We start from the raw sequence: 18,389 nt of genomic DNA, 5'->3' as shown, positions 1-18,389 counted from the left end.
GACAGGAAACCGCAATAATAATAACATTGACCTTTCCTGAATCCGATCGCCTAGTACTAAACTAGTATTGCATTCATGGACAGTTCTATTTTTACCATTCCACAGTTCCATTCCGATTCCTGAATCCTAAGCCTACCTAGCCCGCGTATTCCGAAGACGTTGGAATGATTTGCAAAAAAAGATATTTGCTTCTAAGTCTTGACTCTCCAATTTCATTCGCAATCATCTCAACCCCCCCTTTGACGGGCCAATTCACTAAGTCTGCATTTAGTCTTCCTTAAATGCATAGATGGGCGCATGCAAATTGCATACACCAAATTGGTTAATTGCTATTCACTCACTATACAAACTACAAAAAAGGTTCTACTAAGGACTAAGGAGTCAAGGATTGAAGTCATGTGAGAGGACGTGTCACGCGGGCCGCTAAATTACTAACTTATACAAAGTAACTAACTAAGTACCACTATCTTAGTGACAGGAAAAAGGAAAGGAGTCTCTCTAGTCTAAGTATAGGCGAATTTTGCGAATTCGCAATCCGCGAAATTGCGTATATATGGATTCGCAATCCGCAAAATTTGCGAACTCTTGCGAATTTTACGGATTTTTTTTGTTTTCGCAAGTGTTTCTGCCATTTCGCGAGGGTTTTTTACCAGTTTGCAAACACGAACTTACTTGGGTAGCAACGGTCGCGACCATGTTGTTTCTATGTCTGGTTCATCACAGCACCCTCTTTTTCACCACTGCCACCCTCTGTTTCACCACTGCCACCCTCTGGCTCACCCATGCCACCCTCTGTTTCATCACTGTAGATTATGGGGGGAAAAGCACACCTGCCCTGCCTCAACTGACATGAATGAATTAGGGGCTGATTAATGTGTCACTGAATTTGAACTTCCAGTCTGGCACCTGCTTCCTTATCTGTAATTGCTTTCTATTGCAGTGTACCTTTTTTAACAGGACCTTTGTGGCATACTTGTAGCTATTCTCTGAGCCTGCTGTGAGGGTCAGAGCAGGGTCATAGAATAGTTGCAAGTATGCAACTGAACTCTGGAGGGGCCCCTCAGGAAGCACTACAGGGAATGGTTACTAATGATAAGATTGAACTTTTGCACCTGCTGAGTGCTTTCAGTTTTGCAAAAATAGTTTTTCTGCAATTTCGCGCGATTTGCGGGGCACGAATTCGCGCAAGATCGATTTCGGAAGCCGCGAATTTGTGCGAATATACGATTTTTTTTTTTTTGCGGCGTGTTAGTTTGCTTGATTTTTTGCGTTTTCGCAATCCGCTTGTAGCACAACGTTGCGAGGTTACCCTAGCGGTCTTACATGGGCGCGGCCATCTTGTTTGCGTGACGTATTTCCGTTTCCGGGCGCTATGTGTAATCTCGCAAATTGTGCGGCTCGCTAGTACAAGTTTGCGTGTGAACGCGGGGAAAATCTCGCGCGAACTTACCCACGCGGTCGTGAACGGGCACGGCCATCTTGTTTTTCATTCATTGCTATGGTTCTGGGCATGCTTTCTGTATCCTCTGTCAATCTCTGCCATCCTTTGCTTGTTTGAAGTTTAAGTTTTTTAAAATTTATTTTACTTATTATCTATCCCTCTATTTTTCTAGCTCTATATTTTTGTGTTTTCTGCTACTTTTGGTTAATTTTAAACTACTTTTTTAAACTCTTTTCTTTTCTTCTTCCCTATTCTATTTCTTATTTATTATTTACCTTCCTTTCTGCCCAGACCATGGTAAAGGGAGCCGGGAAGCAGCCCGAGAAGCGGAAGGGTCCCGCACCCCGTGCCCGGCTCCCGTGCGGGCGTTTGAGGGGGGAGCTAGTGATGCCACGGGGGAGCTTTAGCGCGGAGGAGGTGGCCGCACTAGTGTTTTATGTCCAGCGCCGCCTCCCCAGGACCATCATGGCTGGCGTCAATATCGCTAGCGGCTACGGGCTCCGGGAGTGCCGGAAGCGGTGGGAGAGGGTGTGCCGGACCATGTTTCAACACTCTCGGGTCCGGCGCACCTACAACCAGGCCACTCACCGTTGGACGGATCTCCTGGACCGGGAACGCGACTTGCTCGACCTGCTCGGCATCGAGATCCCCTGGCTTGGTGAGTAGTAGTAGCTAGCTATTTCATCACTACTCTGTTTTCTCCTGCTCTGTGTGTTATTATATTGCAAATTTTTGTTTTTTACAAAGAGCAATAATGCTGCCGATCACATTGTAGGTAAATTATATTTCAAAATCTTCTGTGCATTTCAGGTGCACTGCTCTCCTTCTCAGTAGCGTTGCTTCTATGCTTATTTGTTTTTGATTTTGTGTTCATTTCATTGGCCTGAGAAATTATGTATGAGTGTAGTTTAAAGAACTGCGTAATGCTAGACACTAAGGGTCAGATTTTTAATTACCGGCGCATCCCTGCAAAGTAGGAGGGATGCGCCAGTAATTGTGCGCCACGCCACCACCACCCATGGTGCGCCGTATTTACAACGCGGTGCACCATGGGCCCAAAACGTCAGCGAAGCGTTACTCATCTGTGCCGTAAAGGCGGCGCATTGCTGGAGTTGCGTCGCAACGATGGCGCAGCTCCAGCAATGCTCTGGGGTGCCCTATCTCCCCAATGCTGCGTGAAGCCGTGCGTCTGCTTCAAGCAGGCGCAGGGTTTGAGTGACGCAGCATTGTCCTAAAAGTGACTGATTGAAATCTCGTAGATTTCCCTCAGCCACTTTTAGGATGCGTTCCTGCGCAGGAACGCCCTCCCTTGCGCCGGAACACCCCCTGATGGCGCAGGGCTTTACAACGAGATGCATCTCCCATATGCGTCACGTTGTTAATATACGCCGCACCATGGCACCTCTTTTGTTCTGCTGCTGCGTCACAAAAGTCACGCAACAATGGAGCAAAAGAGCCGCAAGGGGCTTGTAAATCTGCCCCTACAGACTCAAGTCCAGTCCTTCCTTTGTACACCTGGCAATAAGAAGAAATAGTGGTGGTGGTGTAGTGTAGTTCCTATTATCCCAATAGGCTCTGCGCATTGGAATAATATCTTCAATAGTATAGATCTAGGGCAGAGGTTAACTAGGTCTTCTACTGATGATATTAGACTTAAAGTTTTTGGTTTTGCCAGCTAGCTCAGAGTTCACTAGAAACTTTCTCGAATAGACAAGGAGGAGTTTAACTTCCCTGGATAGACAAGAAGGGATTTAGTTTCTGACAACCATAGAACATGACAACTTTGCTCTCCCCCAATCAAGAGTGTATCTCTAGAGTCGTGTGAAAACAAAAGACAACTTATTTTACTCAGTCAGTACGTGCATTCTTAGTTTCACCAGTTTGTAGAGAAAAGGAAGAGACGGGCGTGTTCAATAAAAGATGTTATTTATTGATCAGTCTCTTTTCTCGTACAAGAGAAATGAATCGATATTATTGTGATACTTATGGTTAAGTAAAGTGCATACAATAAAAGCAGAAGTATAAAATAATACTGCAGAAGCATTGATATGGTTTCTAAGCCATATGATAGTTAAAATTGATAAAATAGATACATACATATATACATTTGACTAACCATACTCAACTGGTGCTTCTAACCACGCCTACCCCAGTGTACCTGACCTAAGCCTAATTCGTGGGCGGGAGTAGATAAGTAGCAGTTTAAGTTAAGTTTGTTTTGCCAAGTGACTGACTCAAGAATTCTCTGCAAGGGGTTGTTCAGTTCTGTACCTGAGATCTAGAATGGTTGAGGGCTGGTATCTCTCGTCTCTGGTCTTGATATTCCAGCTGCCTGCGAGGGCTGCTTGGAAGCGCCGGAGCTGGATTTCTCGGCAGGAGAAAAAAACAGCTTCTCGTTCTCAGCGCGTCAGGAAGGCGGGGCAGCGCGTGTGGGCTTCGCTCTCTGCTGGGCTCCTCAGCGCGTCTCGCTGCTCCGATCTCGTCACCACCGCGTGTGTTTGCTTAAAGCAATGTCGGTAATATTTATACCTGTAAGGTGTCGAGATTGACGTAAGGATGGACATGGATACGTCAATAAGGATGTCATACGAACGGGCTTGTTCGCACATTCTTTTGCTGAAGTTCTCGGTGAAATCAAAACAATGGCCGCAGGGATTTTCCCAGGTTGTCATAGGTTTGATTTGTGTTGAGAACTCCGTATGCCTTATCAGGGGCTGGAGGAATAGTGCTTGTCTAATTAGATGGCATGCGTTATTACCTAATCAGATAACACGTTTCTGTGCCGTGGTGTGGCTTAATCAGATAACGGTTTTCCACCGTGGGTCGGCTGCTAGTTAAGTATTAACCAGAACAGGGCCGGGAATAGGGGAATCGATACAGAACCTATAGGAATACATCACACCCACTCCACGCTGACTATGTCCATATGTACAAGATCTAGGCATAGCAAATACACTAGTAGAGCATGTGTATACCGTACCACCCCAAAATACATCCATATGCATTTTGAAACATGAAATATACGAAACGATATATATATACATTATATGCACTCAAGCAGTATATTAATGCTAAATATCACGCATATTCATACATCATAACTAATAAAATATGAAAATTACACATGAAATGGCTCTTAAGACAGAAGAAAAAAATGCGAGACCATTTCATCACAAAATAAAATATTTATGAACAGGCTAGAGGGCAGCTAATGATTCTAAAGTTCCTAAAATAGAAATATAGTTCTCTAAGAATAGTTTCTGCTTTAAGCAGAAGATGAGTGTCCCGAAAAATTGTAAATAATTTTTGGGGCCGCTGAAAAATAATGTTCCGCTGTCCGTAAACTGGAGAAAATTGTTCATGATACTTTATTTTCAAAGTTGAAGGCCAAATTCATGGTGTTGGGAACGCCTTGTGCTAGCTTGTACAAAGGTCATTATTTCTGCTCTAGTGAGAACATCATATCATTTAGACTCTCGAAAAAGCTGTCAACAGCTTCCTGTGAAAGTTCCATTAACTCGGAAAAAGATGTTACCATGCATTCGTGAGCATGATTGCCTTCATTTATGTTTGGATCAGCATAGCTGACAGAAGGTCGTACCTGATCGATGCTGCTTTCATCTTGAACCTCACTACCCCTTAATCGTAGTGGTGAAGTCTCCACGAATGCCGTCATCAGGATTGGTAGCCGCTGGGGACAGCACAATGCATGAGCCGTGACCGGACCCAACATAGTTTCTGCATCCATTGGCGCATCCGATTGTAGCGTCAGACAGGTGTCTAACACGCATTCTTCTCCGCATAGCAAGCACCTTAGTACAGGTAAAACACAGCTTTGCCACATAGGTCTAAACGAAAGAAACCAAGTCATGTTCAGGTCTCTAAGCCGGGACAGTCCAAGGATTCTAGATATCTGGTCCCGGTATCCAATGGCTAGGATTGTTTCTTCCCTTGTCGCAGGTGTCTTGTCTGTGACACGGTTTGCCATAGCGAAATAACAGGATCAAAATTAGGATTCCTGCCACTAGTCCCAAAAGGAGAGGAAGTCCACCAAAGACGGAATGGACAAAGTCTGGAAAAATACCCAGAATGGCTTTAAATGGTGTTAGAGCCCCTGAAAACACTGTCTTAAATACATTTGAGACCCCATTGGTATCAGAAATATTTAAGATTTCGTTCAGGATTTCTGCGAAATGTATGGGGGAATTAGTTGATAACAATGAATGAATCTCTGCCGTTGTCCTTGCAACTTGGAGATCATACGTTTCTTTTGATGATGTGAGCCTGGTTGGCGTCTGAAGGAGCACTGTTTTCATTCTGCTTAAAGTATCAACTCTAATGGAAGAAATTTTCAAATTCGGCCATAACCTTGCCTCCCTGTCTGGCATTGCGCTGGGGAACAATACTCGTTCACAGCACATGACCTTCGCAGTCGTACTTATGAGATAAGCTACTCCGGGCACCAAGCTACAACATCTGCGGTCTACGATTATAATGTAACTCCCGTTCGATAGTCTCCTAAAGAATGGTTCTATTTGTGTCGCAGGTGTGCCTAGCTGGTGACATGAAAGGTTATTTGAGGACCCTTCACAGGTTCCGTGTAAACTAATACCATTACACAGAAGTGTACCGCTTAGTGACATGGCACAATTATTGCCACTAAGAAACACTTTCCGGCCTTTATTACTGACACAAGCATGTGAATAGGGCATGTTCCATGTTGACTTAATGTACCCTTTACCCAATTTTTCGTACATGCCAGCCTGTATATATTTTTGGCAGTATTGAAACCTGAAAGTAGATATTGGAATATTAATTATTCCATGTATTATCCACTCACTGACAGGTCGTTCTGACATTGTCAATGGTAATCTCTCGAGTTTCTCAATGCTCAGGATTGTATAATCAGCACCCTTCTGTGCCATACTGATTTGTTTATCAGTAAGGTTAAAGATATTGAAGAGTGACGTTGTGTTGATTAAACGCCAAGGCACATAGCCTGAACGCAGATTTTGTAACGTCCAGCCAAGTTGTACAATAGAACGCAATTGGGACTGACCGTGTTGTAACAACAGTAAGTCTTGCGATATTATGTCGATTGCTGAAGACACAATGCTGTCCAAAGAGTATATTCTGGAGGACAGAGTCATTAACCCATTGTCCACTACAGAAAGTGATTTTTCCAAATTAATACGGTCAATTTCCCGTATTCTCTCTGATGTTTCAATTTGAGTTATTTTCCAGGCTTCGTTATAAGCTGCATATACAGAGGCTGCTATGAAGCGTTTTTGACGCTGTTTGCGTGGTCCCATAATGAAATCACGCAAGTCAGCACCATCAGTAAGTAAAGTTAGGTGTTGCTTAATTTCTGCCAGTGTGGATGTTTGTAGCCATTGAAGGCAGAGCTTGCCCACACTGTACGTGGTAATTATCCCTGGGTGTTGTCTTTGGGAATATCTAGGGTCTGGCCTGGTCAATTTGAACCCCTGGATTTTGTTCAGGAATCTGTCTTGACAGTTATTAGTATCTGTGGGCCAGATCAACCACTTTTTCCAATCTGGATGTGTTCTGTTTTGGCTTAATATGTGGTTTACGTCTATCTCCTCATCTGTCGAGCTATTACTGTTTATCGTTGGCTTTGGAATAGACGGTTTGTTAAAATCTTTGATTTTGGCTAGGCCAAGACAGGTAGTTTGTTGAATAGTGTCATTCAAAAATATCATTTGTTCTGGGATCATGCAGGCTCTAAACAATGATTCTATACCTTGTACTTGCCATTCCTTTGTACCCCAAACACTTTTTACTTCAACATTTTTGTCCCAGTATTCAAAACCAAACGTACTCATTTGTTCAAAAAACGAGTCTGAATATATCAATTTAGTGTTTGTAAGCATGGTTTTTGTACCTGTCTTGTTTGATAATTTGAAATAAAACGTTTCTGCATTACTTGTGTTGAACCCTGAAAAATATGAATATTTGTCATAAAAGGTTCTTGAGCTACCTTTTGGAGGGGTTGCACAGTGTTCCCATTGGTTATAATTTAAAACATTTCTAGGTTGTGCAGATCTATGCAGATAATGATTACTATAGTGATTATAGCAGAACATTTTATCATAATTAGACGAACCCTGCAAATAATCATGTTTTGTAAATTTAGCAGACATCACTAGGTCAGACATCATATTATTAATGCTTTCCACGTCCCAATCATCAGCAACTGAGCTTGGTTTTACAAAGTCACTCAATGAGATCTTGATTTGGTGTGGATATTTCAGGATTTCAACCGGACCATAGATTTCATAATCAGTATTGTCCCATGCTACCCCACCGGGTATAGGATTGGCTGTGAAGTTGACTGAAGAAAGTTCCCTTTTCTCGATGTGTGAAGATGTGTGTGGTTTGAGGACCAAGTTGATTTTCTGGCTTGCTGTGTCCATTTTAGCATATTTTCCCTCAATGAAGTGTCCCAAACATAGTACCATGATGAGCCAAAGTATGAGGATAAGTGCACCTAAGGCCACCCAGAATTCAATCCATGGAGAAATCAGATAGGTTTCTTTCAGTTGTTGAAAAAGTTCCTTAGCTTTGTCTTTAAAGGTTTTTGTTGATGTTTGTTCCTTTGATTCACTCAGGTTTTCAGATGAATCGCTGAAGTTGATGAAGTAACCGGATGCCGTTCTGTCTATTGTTCCAATAGTTTCAGGATTGATATTTGCTTTATCCGTGTGTTTTGTTGCAGCAGCATAGTCAATTTCAATTCAATTCAAGATAGCTTTATTCGGTATTTTAACAAAAAACCATAAAAGCATAACATACAAATACAAAACAATAGACAGACTAAACAATTTTTCTCGTATATAAAATTTCTTACAGTAAAACATGTCATCAGGATAAAATAGATAAAATTCATTAAAGTGCGTATATAAAAGTTCTCAAATTCATTTGCAAGACTCTTGGAGTTCATACAGTCTACTACTGTATACGTATTATCCGGTGTTTATAAGGAACATTATAATACGAGTTTTCAGTTTTGTGTTTATCCAAGAAGTCCTATACATTTCCCATGGACCCCCTGCATTTTACAGTAAACGCCAGGAATTTTATCGCTGTCACTATGGTAACTTCATCTTGCAGCATATATAATCTAAACAATGCAGTTTTACAAGTTCTTACACCCCATGACTTTAGCAGTGGTAACAGGTATCTTTTTCTCCCCCACTGATAATACTTACAAAAGAATATACAATGTAAATTTGACTGTCTGGATAAGTCATCACACGGGCAATTTTCCATAATTGCAGACCAATCGTTTGTAATGGGGAAGGATACAAGCCTATAGAACGACTCCGTCCTCATTCGGGTCAGGAGCATTCTATGGTAACACGAGTAGATTGGTGCTAAATAAGCATGAATACCCGGACCATGTAAGATGTTACGATGAGCTACTATGGTGGATTTGTGCCCATCTAAGTACCATCTTCGTTCCGCCAGTAAGTCCAAACATGCCATTTTTAGAGATTTTTTTGATATTTGTGAGCATGTTGTGGGATTTGAATAGAGATCTGGTTTACCAATAGAAAGAAAAAACTTTCTCACATAAGCTAACCATGGTTGTTTGGTGGACGCAGAATAGGTTAAACAGTCATTAATTACTTCCCTATTGAACCCTGTATCCTCACATGTCCAAATCTTGAACCACAACATTACTGGTGCTATTTTTATCAGATCTATAATATGGACTCTGTCCAGTTCGTTGTGGCACACAGTAATAGACGTGGAGCGAGGAACTGAGAGTAGATATCTAAGGAAAGCATTTTCCACTGTTTGGATCTGCGTACTATCTGCTATGCCCCATATGCCCGCCCCATATACGGCGGTAGACACGCATTTGGCAGCATATATCTTCAGTAATATGTTCACAGGTTTCCTGCCCAGTCTCTTAGCAAAGTGTTTAAGAGCGCCTATTGTACGGGCAAAGGCTAGGTTCCTCGAGGTTATTGCTGGTGACCATGTTCCCTTATTATTAAATGTAATTCCTAAATAGGAAAAGGTTTTGGTCATCGCTATCTTACTGCTATTAACGAAGGTTTTGCAGTCTGGTATATTTTTCCTCAAGGAGCATGACATTGTGAATGTTTTTCCCTCCTTTATTTTTAAGCCTCTCGTGGGCATAAAAGATGAGAAACCTGTTATGGCTTTCTGCAGACCTAGCTGTGTACGGGCCATAATCACAGCGTCGTCAGCATACAATAATAAAGATACTGGGGTACCATTTATTTTAGGATAATCAACTTTAAGATCATTTAAAACGTCTGCTATCTCGTTGATGTATAAATTAAAAAGGAATGGCGCAAGGATGCAGCCCTGACGAACACCCTTCGCTATGGGGAATTTTTTTGTTCGCTCACCATTTTTGCCGTATCTGACCGCTGCACCCGCATCTCTGTATAGTTCCTGTATGAAGTGTAGAATATTTTTATCTATTCCCAACTTGGCCAGAGTTTTCCACAGCATATCATGATCAAGGCAGTCAAAAGCCGAGGATAAGTCGACGAAAGTAAGGAAGAGATTCCCTTGCTTCTTGCTAATATACTTGTTTATTATTAAGTTCAAGTTTAAACCCTGCTCTACAGTGCCAACTCCAGTTTTGAAGCCATACTGTAATTTGGAAAGAATCCCTTTATTTTTAGACCAAGTTTGTAGTTTAGTTAACAATATTCTACCTGCCACTTTCATTAGTGTATCCAGCAAGGAGATGGGGCGGTAGCATTTTGGGTCCTGTCTGTTCCCCTTTTTAAATATTGGAATAATTATGGCTTCATGCCATGAGTCAGGAAATCCCATTATGCTATACGCATTTAGTACATTTGCTAATAATGGAGCCCACAGTTCTACATTGCTTTTAAATAAATCAATAGGGACTCCATCTGGGCCGGGAGCTTTTAAATTTGCACTCTGTGAGATTGCTAATTCAACCTCAGGAGGGGTAAAAACTATATTTAGCGGGAAGCTATCTTGCGACGCCAGTTGTGATTTCTTCCTATTATAGAAGTTATGTTCTGGGGTCATGTTTATTGCCTCTTTTTTATATAAGGAGGTAAAATAATCAACCCAGGCATCCTCCATTATGGCTATCTCCATCGAATCTGCCTTATTGTCCGAGGAGAAGAAAGGGGCGTTAATCTCCTTCCAAAAAGAGATATTATCCCTTGTGGAGCTTGCCTTTACTAGGGCTTCCCAGGCCTGATTTTTGAGTTCATCCTGTCGTTCACGTAGCGTCTGCTTATAGACACGTCTTGCTTGCTTTATCGCGCTGTTATCCTTGGGAAATGTCTTTAAAGCCTGTAATAGATCTTTGTGGGCTTTAGAGCAGGCGGAATTAAACCAGCCATGTTCTCTCTTTTCTATACCTCTCTTTAATTTTTTTGTTAGTTTATCATTTATAGTGCCGGTTATGCTTCCATACGCCGCTATAATTTGCTGAGGGGTGGTATTAGATTCTAGGCATGCCATGAATTGCTTCATTTCTTTCTGCACTAGATCTTTTAGAAAAGTTGTAGCATCGATTTTTCCCCACTTTATAGCATACCCATTCTTTCTTGCCAGTGACACCGAGTGACCATGAAGGATGCTCGGTATGCTTAACTCGGGACTCTCGTCTTTCTCGATAGAAATTGTAGTGCTGATCGGGAAGTGATCGCTTAGTGCCAGGTCTTCCGTATTAAAAGCCCCCAGGCAACCCTGATTCTTATTGGTCACTAGGATGTAGTCAATTGTAGTACCTGACCCCCGACCAAAGAATGTTGTCTGGAAGGCTACGTAAGGCTCACAAAGTTCATTTGCGAACCCCATGTCCCAATCATGCATTAGTTGGTTAAGCATATTCCCAATAATGGAATGTTCGAAATGTGTGGTGGGGTCTCCTCTTAAGTTATAAATTCCGCAATTTTTTGTGGCGCTATAGGGGCACAGGTGGCAATTATAATCGCCTACTACCAGGATACAGTCTGCGTTCTGGTCACCCATCAAGAGCATTGCATTAAGCTCCGCTATTAAGGCTTTGGGCTCTACTTTAGGGACGTTTATGTATATATTCACCACAAAGAGGGACCACCCCTTTGCTTTGACTATAAGTCCTTGCAAGGATCTGGCCACCTCTACTTTGGATCCACTCGGCACATATGTAGACAGTTTTATATTACACAAATTGGAGGTAAAGATGCATAGGCCCCCCGACCCTCTGCCTCGGTTACCCTGTATCGCCGGGATGTAGTGGGTACTAAAGCCCTCAATATGGGTTTCCTCCTGATCCCAACATTCCTGTAAGCATACTATATCCTGTTTTGCCATGAATGATAGGAACGGGTGGGCCCTTGCTTTATTGCTCAGCCCTGCAATATTCCAGGAGGTAATTTTCAAATTTAATTTATGTCGGCTGGGTTCTGTTGCCACTATCTGGGGGGTTGGGCTCTCAGCGCCCTCTAAATTAAGTCCTTGCTCCCTGTGTGTTTGGGTGGAGGTCTGTGGGGTTGTGGGGGTACGAAGTGTGTTCCATAATGGAGGATCAGGTGTATACCCTGCTGATGGTCTGTTAGCAGTAACAAACTGCTCTACACTATTACAGGTTTCTACAGGAGTGCCTAGATTTCTAATTTTGGGGTTTGTTGTCATTATTGGTCAATCGACCATGTCCAAGCAATCGTACCTATTCCTCGTGGGGACCCCCCTCCAGTAATCAGGGTGTGAGTTCTCTCTTCTCAGTGGCCAGGGATGATTGTCCCACCCTCCATTCCAGTGGTTTTTACTATTCCTGTTCCTATTTCTGTTTCCATTATAATGCCCCACCTGTGTCCAAGCCCAGTCCTGTGCTTCCTCCCAACGGTTTGGGTCGCCATAATTAGGGATATTTAGAGGGGGATAAAAAAAGGAAAGACGTTGTACGTCAACGCCCCCCCTTTTTTCTAAAGCTGGCCATGAGGAGATATAATCAGCTGTATCTGGGTCCTCACAGTTAAGTACGATACAATCGCCCTTTAGAGTTTTTTTGGTTTCGCCAATCCAGAACACTCTCCTCATGGATACAATTCTGCCATGGTTGTATGGGTGAAGAGGTCTGTTTTGGCTTAGCCACTGTAGTACCTTGTTACGGAGGGACCAGGGAGGTTCATCCGCACCATCAGCCAGCTCTGTGACCCCTGTAAGTATGACAGTGTACGGGGTCGCCTCAGGCGGGAGATGTATTGGACGTCTATACCTTGGAGCCCTCCTCTCATTGACTTGTAACAGAGATGGTTGGGTTTTTTGAGATGTCGGTAGGGTGTCCTTTTGTTTTACTGTTTGGCTAATAGACTCCGCTGGAGCTGGGGTTTTTTGGGAGTTCTCAATGGGGCCTTTCCGTTTTCCCGTCCCTTCTGTTATCACGGGATTTGGGGTGGTTTGTATGTTTTGCCTGTCATTTTTTTGAGTTTCAGGGTTAAGAACTCTTTCAGGCAGATGAGGCTTGGGCTGATTGCCTGGTAGGGGCGGGCGTTGCGCCTGCGTGTTTGTGTCATTTACAATCCCGGGGCCCTTAGCAAGCGTACCCAGTGTGTTTTGCTTAAATGCTGGGGCATTTAATTTGGCTAGTTGTTTCTCTATGATCATAATGCTCTTCTCTAGGGGTTGCAGATGATGTTTTAACAATCGCCCCATGCTATTTGTAATAAAGTCGTGTAATGTTATGCATGCAGAGCATGGTTTCTGTATGTCAGCTCCCAGTATTTGTGTCCCTGACAGCTCTCTAGGGCAAGGGTCATGGGGTGTCGCTGTGCAATCAGCACCGTTAATAATAGAAATTAATTGGCCTGGCAAAATGGTGTCAGTGGTGGGTTTAAGAGAGGTCTTAGTGTTTTGCAGGACCAATGCTGTCTCATATAAGGTCTTATCCGTATTTATGTTTGACCTTTTTGCTATGGCACCCTCCCGATTACCCATGGGGTCGAGGTCTACAATATCTACGCTATCCTGTTCGTTTTGGGAAAATTGTAGATCTGGTGTAGTTTCCAAGTCCTCACAGGAGTTGGACCCCAGAGAGAGTTGGGTAGCAGATAAATCGACGCTATTTGGGACTGTATGAATTAATACATTCGTATTGTCCACTTGCTTAAGCAGGGGGGCAATTGGACCCTTTTGAGGAGTTTGTACAGACGCCAGAGGCCCCATGGACGACCTTCTTGCAGCCTCCAATTCGTGGGATACCCTACGTTGTAGTATCTGTATACTGTTATCAATGACCTCATGAGTCTTGGTGATAAATAGGTCTAGTGGGCCGGTGATGTCAGTTAGGCTGGAGGTCTTTTTACTTCTAGTCCGTTTATTCATTGTGAAATAGATTCGAGTGCTACAAAGCTTCAAATGTATATGGGGCCAATACAATGGGAATATTCAACGATGAATCACAGGAAAAGATGATGTATAACTATAAATGAAAATACCGTGGCCCAGTCCAGTCCTGCACAGTCTGTAACGGGCTGAAACGGGCCCGCCCTTGGCCCGGGCTTCGCCCGGCGTCCCGCGAGACGGGGGTGGCCTCAGATTTAAGCGCCGCCTGGCGCGTGAATGACGCGGACTGCGTCTCCAGGAATGCTGGGTAGTGTAGTTTGTGACCACACACCGCGCTCCGCTTGGCGGCCGGACCCGGTGATGGTACTGGGGTCTGGCGGCGGGAGGCGGGCGGTCAAGGCAGGCAAGGGTTTCAAACAGAGAAACGAGGAGTGCTCTCTCCTCAAGGGCTTCCAGCAGTAAACAGCTTGTGGCAAGTTCCCCCCCTCGACCGGGGTGGCCTCAGATTTAAGCGCCGCCTGGCGCGTGAATGACGCGGACTGCGTCTCCAGGAATGCTGGGTAGTGTAGTTTGTGACCACACACCGCGCTCCGCTTGGCGGCCGGACCCGGTGATGGTACTGGGGTCTGGCGGCGGGAGGCGGGCGGTCAAGGCAGGCAAGGGTTTCAAACAGAGAAACGAGGAGTGCTCTCTCCTCAAGGGCTTCCAGCAGTAAACAGCTTGTGGCAAGTTCCCCCCCTCGACCGGGGTGGCCTCAGATTTAAGCGCCGCCTGGCGCGTGAATGACGCGGACTGCGTCTCCAGGAATGCTGGGTAGTGTAGTTTGTGACCACACACCGCGCTCCGCTTGGCGGCCGGACCCGGTGATGGTACTGGGGTCTGGCGGCGGGAGGCGGGCGGTCAAGGCAGGCAAGGGTTTCAAACAGAGAAACGAGGAGTGCTCTCTCCTCAAGGGCTTCCAGCAGTAAACAGCTTGTGGCAAGCAGCATAGTCATTTATTACTTCATTGTAGATTGGTGTGTCTCTGCTAAATGTTTTTATTTGGGTTTGTAGAGGTTTAAGTTCCATAGCATTGTTGCATAGACCTTGTTGTTGTTCTTTTGGCATTTCAAACGTGAGTAGCCTCTTAGATTGAACCTCTGTGTTTGTAGCAAACCTTGGTGTTCTACTACTTATCGGGAGTCCACTTGGCCTACTGTTTGTTATCGGCCACATGATTGTGGTTTAACCAGGTCGATGGATACAACTCGGTTCTCCTTTTTACCAGCAAGGGGCGGTAGTACTACTGATCTTGTCCCGTTGATAGGCAAGACAGGAACTGCTTTTCTGTAAGAAGGCCCAAATTCCTTCTTTACCGCGATCTTTTCTCTGACTAGATCCCCGACTTTTGGAATCCAGACAGGTCTTGCTGGGACAGGTGGTTTTTCTTCAGTGGTCGTTGGCTGTTGTTTCAACTTTATGTTGCTCAGGTCTTTCCTTGTTTCGTTTAAGTCCTGTAAAAATAGCCAACGATCTTTGATATCAAACCTTTTTTCTTTAACCACTGAAGTCTGACTGTCAAGATCTAAGACCATCATTCTAGTTCCAAACAATAGTTCGTACGGACTGAATCCCCTCAGAGAATTTCTTGGCAGGTTATTTAGACTACGTTGGACACTTATTAGATGTTTGACCCACCCAGCTCCCGAACCTAATACCTTCGCTGTTATAGATTGCTTTATGCCTTTGGTTTTTTCTTTACACCATCCCGTTCCCTCAGGTAGGAAGTGAGAAGAGTCCAGCTATGCTATGCTCATTTGGCAATGTTTTTCATACGCTTTAGGGCAAGAAGAAAAAATATTCAGCCAAACGTAGTATGCTTCTAGCGTATATGCCATTATAGACTCGCAAATCTTTTTCTAACAGTCCAGACGTCAGCCGAGTGCTGGGGTCTACATCACAAGTGGAAACTAGTCTTTATATGTTAATTGGACGCTTTAGTTTTTATTGTTGATCAATTCTGGAGTGAAACGCCATGCTAATATACCGTTTCTCTCGCCACTGCGATCTCTATTGCAGTCTGGGCAGTTCTTTACAAAGATGTGATGATGCAGGCTCATACCTGGCCACCAGTACACTGATTGTAATTCTTCCAGAGAATCTTTTTGTTTAAGGTGTCTGAGACCCTCACCCATATGTGCGTCTGCTATTAACAAACCTCTCCTGTCCATGTTTGGAATCACTCTGTCCCCCACTCCAGGGATTCGAGCAAAAGGAACGGAGTTTGCATCGATTATGTTTGTATAATTGAGTGGATAGTTGATCGGTAGTGCTGAGCAGTCGCTTTTTGATGACGTTTTCACCGCCAGCATAGTTTCACCGTCAATGTGTTTTACTGTACGCTTTTTCTTGACTACGGAAGCCGATTCAGTTGCTGCCGTTGTGGCTTTCTCAGCAAATGAATTCCCTCCAACGTGAACGCCATCACGCTGATGACTCACTGAATGTATCACGTGAGTTTTTGGTAGTTCTTTTTGCAAAAGAACTACTTGTTCCCAAAGCACTTTTTGCTTTATTGTTGCACCTGTGTCATCTTTGTAACCATTTTGAATCCATTTCTGTAAATCGTTATTGTATGATTTGACGCAGTAATACGAATCGCACACAATAAGTGTCGGGAATTCGCGATCGGCATTATCTAGCGCCATTTTTAACGCTATTATTTCAGTTTGTTGTTCTGAATTATTTTCCACTGAGTGTGTTTTTGTAAGTAGAGGTCTTAATTTACCTCCACGCCACACTTCTTTTACAATTTTGCATGTGGCCTTGTAAGCCAGCTCTCCCCAAACTGAGGGTTGAGCATGCCCGTCTGTATGTATTACACAGGCGTACTGTCGTAAAGGCAGAATGTCGATTGGCAGAGGGTATTTTATTTCATATTCTAGATATTTTAATTCCTTTAATTCTGGATCAAAGTAGTATTTTACTTTGTCCGTTGCAATCGAATTCACCCATTGTATCCATTCTGGATTCAATGCTGTTTTTGGTAAATTACACGGGGTTGTTAATGCCTCAAAGGCTGACTCCGCTGTTCTGACTGTGATATGTCTACCGTCGGCGTTGTCTTTTTCTCTTGCTATAGCCGTTTGAACTGCATGAACAATGTTGTCTTTAATACTGAACTTCTTTTCAGCTTCTGTGTACAAGTGTGATTTGTATGCAATTGGTACCTTTTCTCCCTCATTAGAGGTCAGGTATGTGAATCCGCATCTTCCTGGGATGACTCGAATCACAAGATTGCGTGAGTTATCACGTGTTTCTAATTTTGTTTTAATTAGCATGTCTGTTTGTAAAGATCTCAACATTTCTGTGTGTTTTTGAGTCCAATTGATTCTTTTAAAATCTGGTTTTATTAGATCATAAAGGGGTTTGATCCTTTCTGCGTAATTTGCAATGTATGTTCTTCCGAAATTTAGGAAGCCTAGAATTGATTGTAAGTTTTTTAGTGTTCTAGGAGCTTGGAGTACTGCACATTTCTCTAGGAAATTGTCAGACAGGCTTTTGCCTTCACTTGATAATTCATATCCTAAAAACAGGACTGTTAGATGGGCAATTCTTGATTTTTTAAAGTTGAATTTGTAACCCTCTGCTGCGAACCCAAGTATTATGGTGTTCACTCTCTTCAAGTTAGTATCCAAGTCATCATCTGTTAGGTAAATGTCGTCGACATATGATAATGCCTCGTCATCGTATGTTTGTAGTAATTCTGTTACTCTCTTTGAGAATAATCCTGGGCTATTCTTGTGCCCCTGGGGTAAACGGCAGAAACTTTTTTGTGAGCCATTTACCGAGAACGCAGTCAAATATCTGCTTTCTGGTGCTATATTTTGACAAAAGAATCCATTAGAGATGTCTAATGTTGTTTTGTATTTTTTGCGTACTATGTTATTCATTAGTGCAGCACTATGTGAGTTTTGCACTGCAAAAGTTTTGCAACATGAGTTAAGGTGTCTGTAATCCAAAACTAGACGATATGAGTTGTCTGGTTTGGAGACAGGAAACAAAGGATTGTTCATTTGTGAGGTGCAAGTTTCAATCACCCCCTGGTATTCAAGTTGATCTAGGATCTCTTTTACCTGTTTTTTAGCTTCTTGCTTAATTGGGTACTGCCTCTGTGCAGTAGGTTGTGATTTTAACTGGATTTTGTGAGGAGGAGAGTCCTCATCCCATCCTACATGATTTTTATATAAAGCAGGAGCTTGAGCTACTGCCCACTTTCTAGCAAGTGTATATTTTGTATGAATTGGAATGTGATTTGAGAAGGCAGGCATAATTATTTCTTCGCCATGAGGGCACTCTCTGACGAACTTGGGTGGCCAGTCTTTTTCAGCTAGAAGGATGTCATAGCCCTGGGAGAGATTATCCCAAAATAGTCCCCTTATTTTTCTAGTCTTATCCCCCTCTATACGCAATGTAATTTCATATATTTTGTGAGGTTTGCTAACTCTGGTGTCGGCAGTTTCCACTTGAATGTATTCATTCGTGTCCACTGTCTCCAGATGATTCATAAGGGCTTTGCGAGGTATGCTCACTTCTGCTGCGCTGTCTAGCATTGTCTGAGCCCATTCTCCGTTTTTCAGCTGTGTCC

Source organism: Lissotriton helveticus, chromosome 6 (genome assembly GCF_964261635.1).
Source record: "Lissotriton helveticus chromosome 6, aLisHel1.1, whole genome shotgun sequence".
Lineage (NCBI taxonomy): Eukaryota > Metazoa > Chordata > Amphibia > Caudata > Salamandridae > Lissotriton > Lissotriton helveticus.
The sequence above is the reverse complement of the archived record's forward strand: the minus strand, read 5'-3'. Positions refer to the sequence as shown.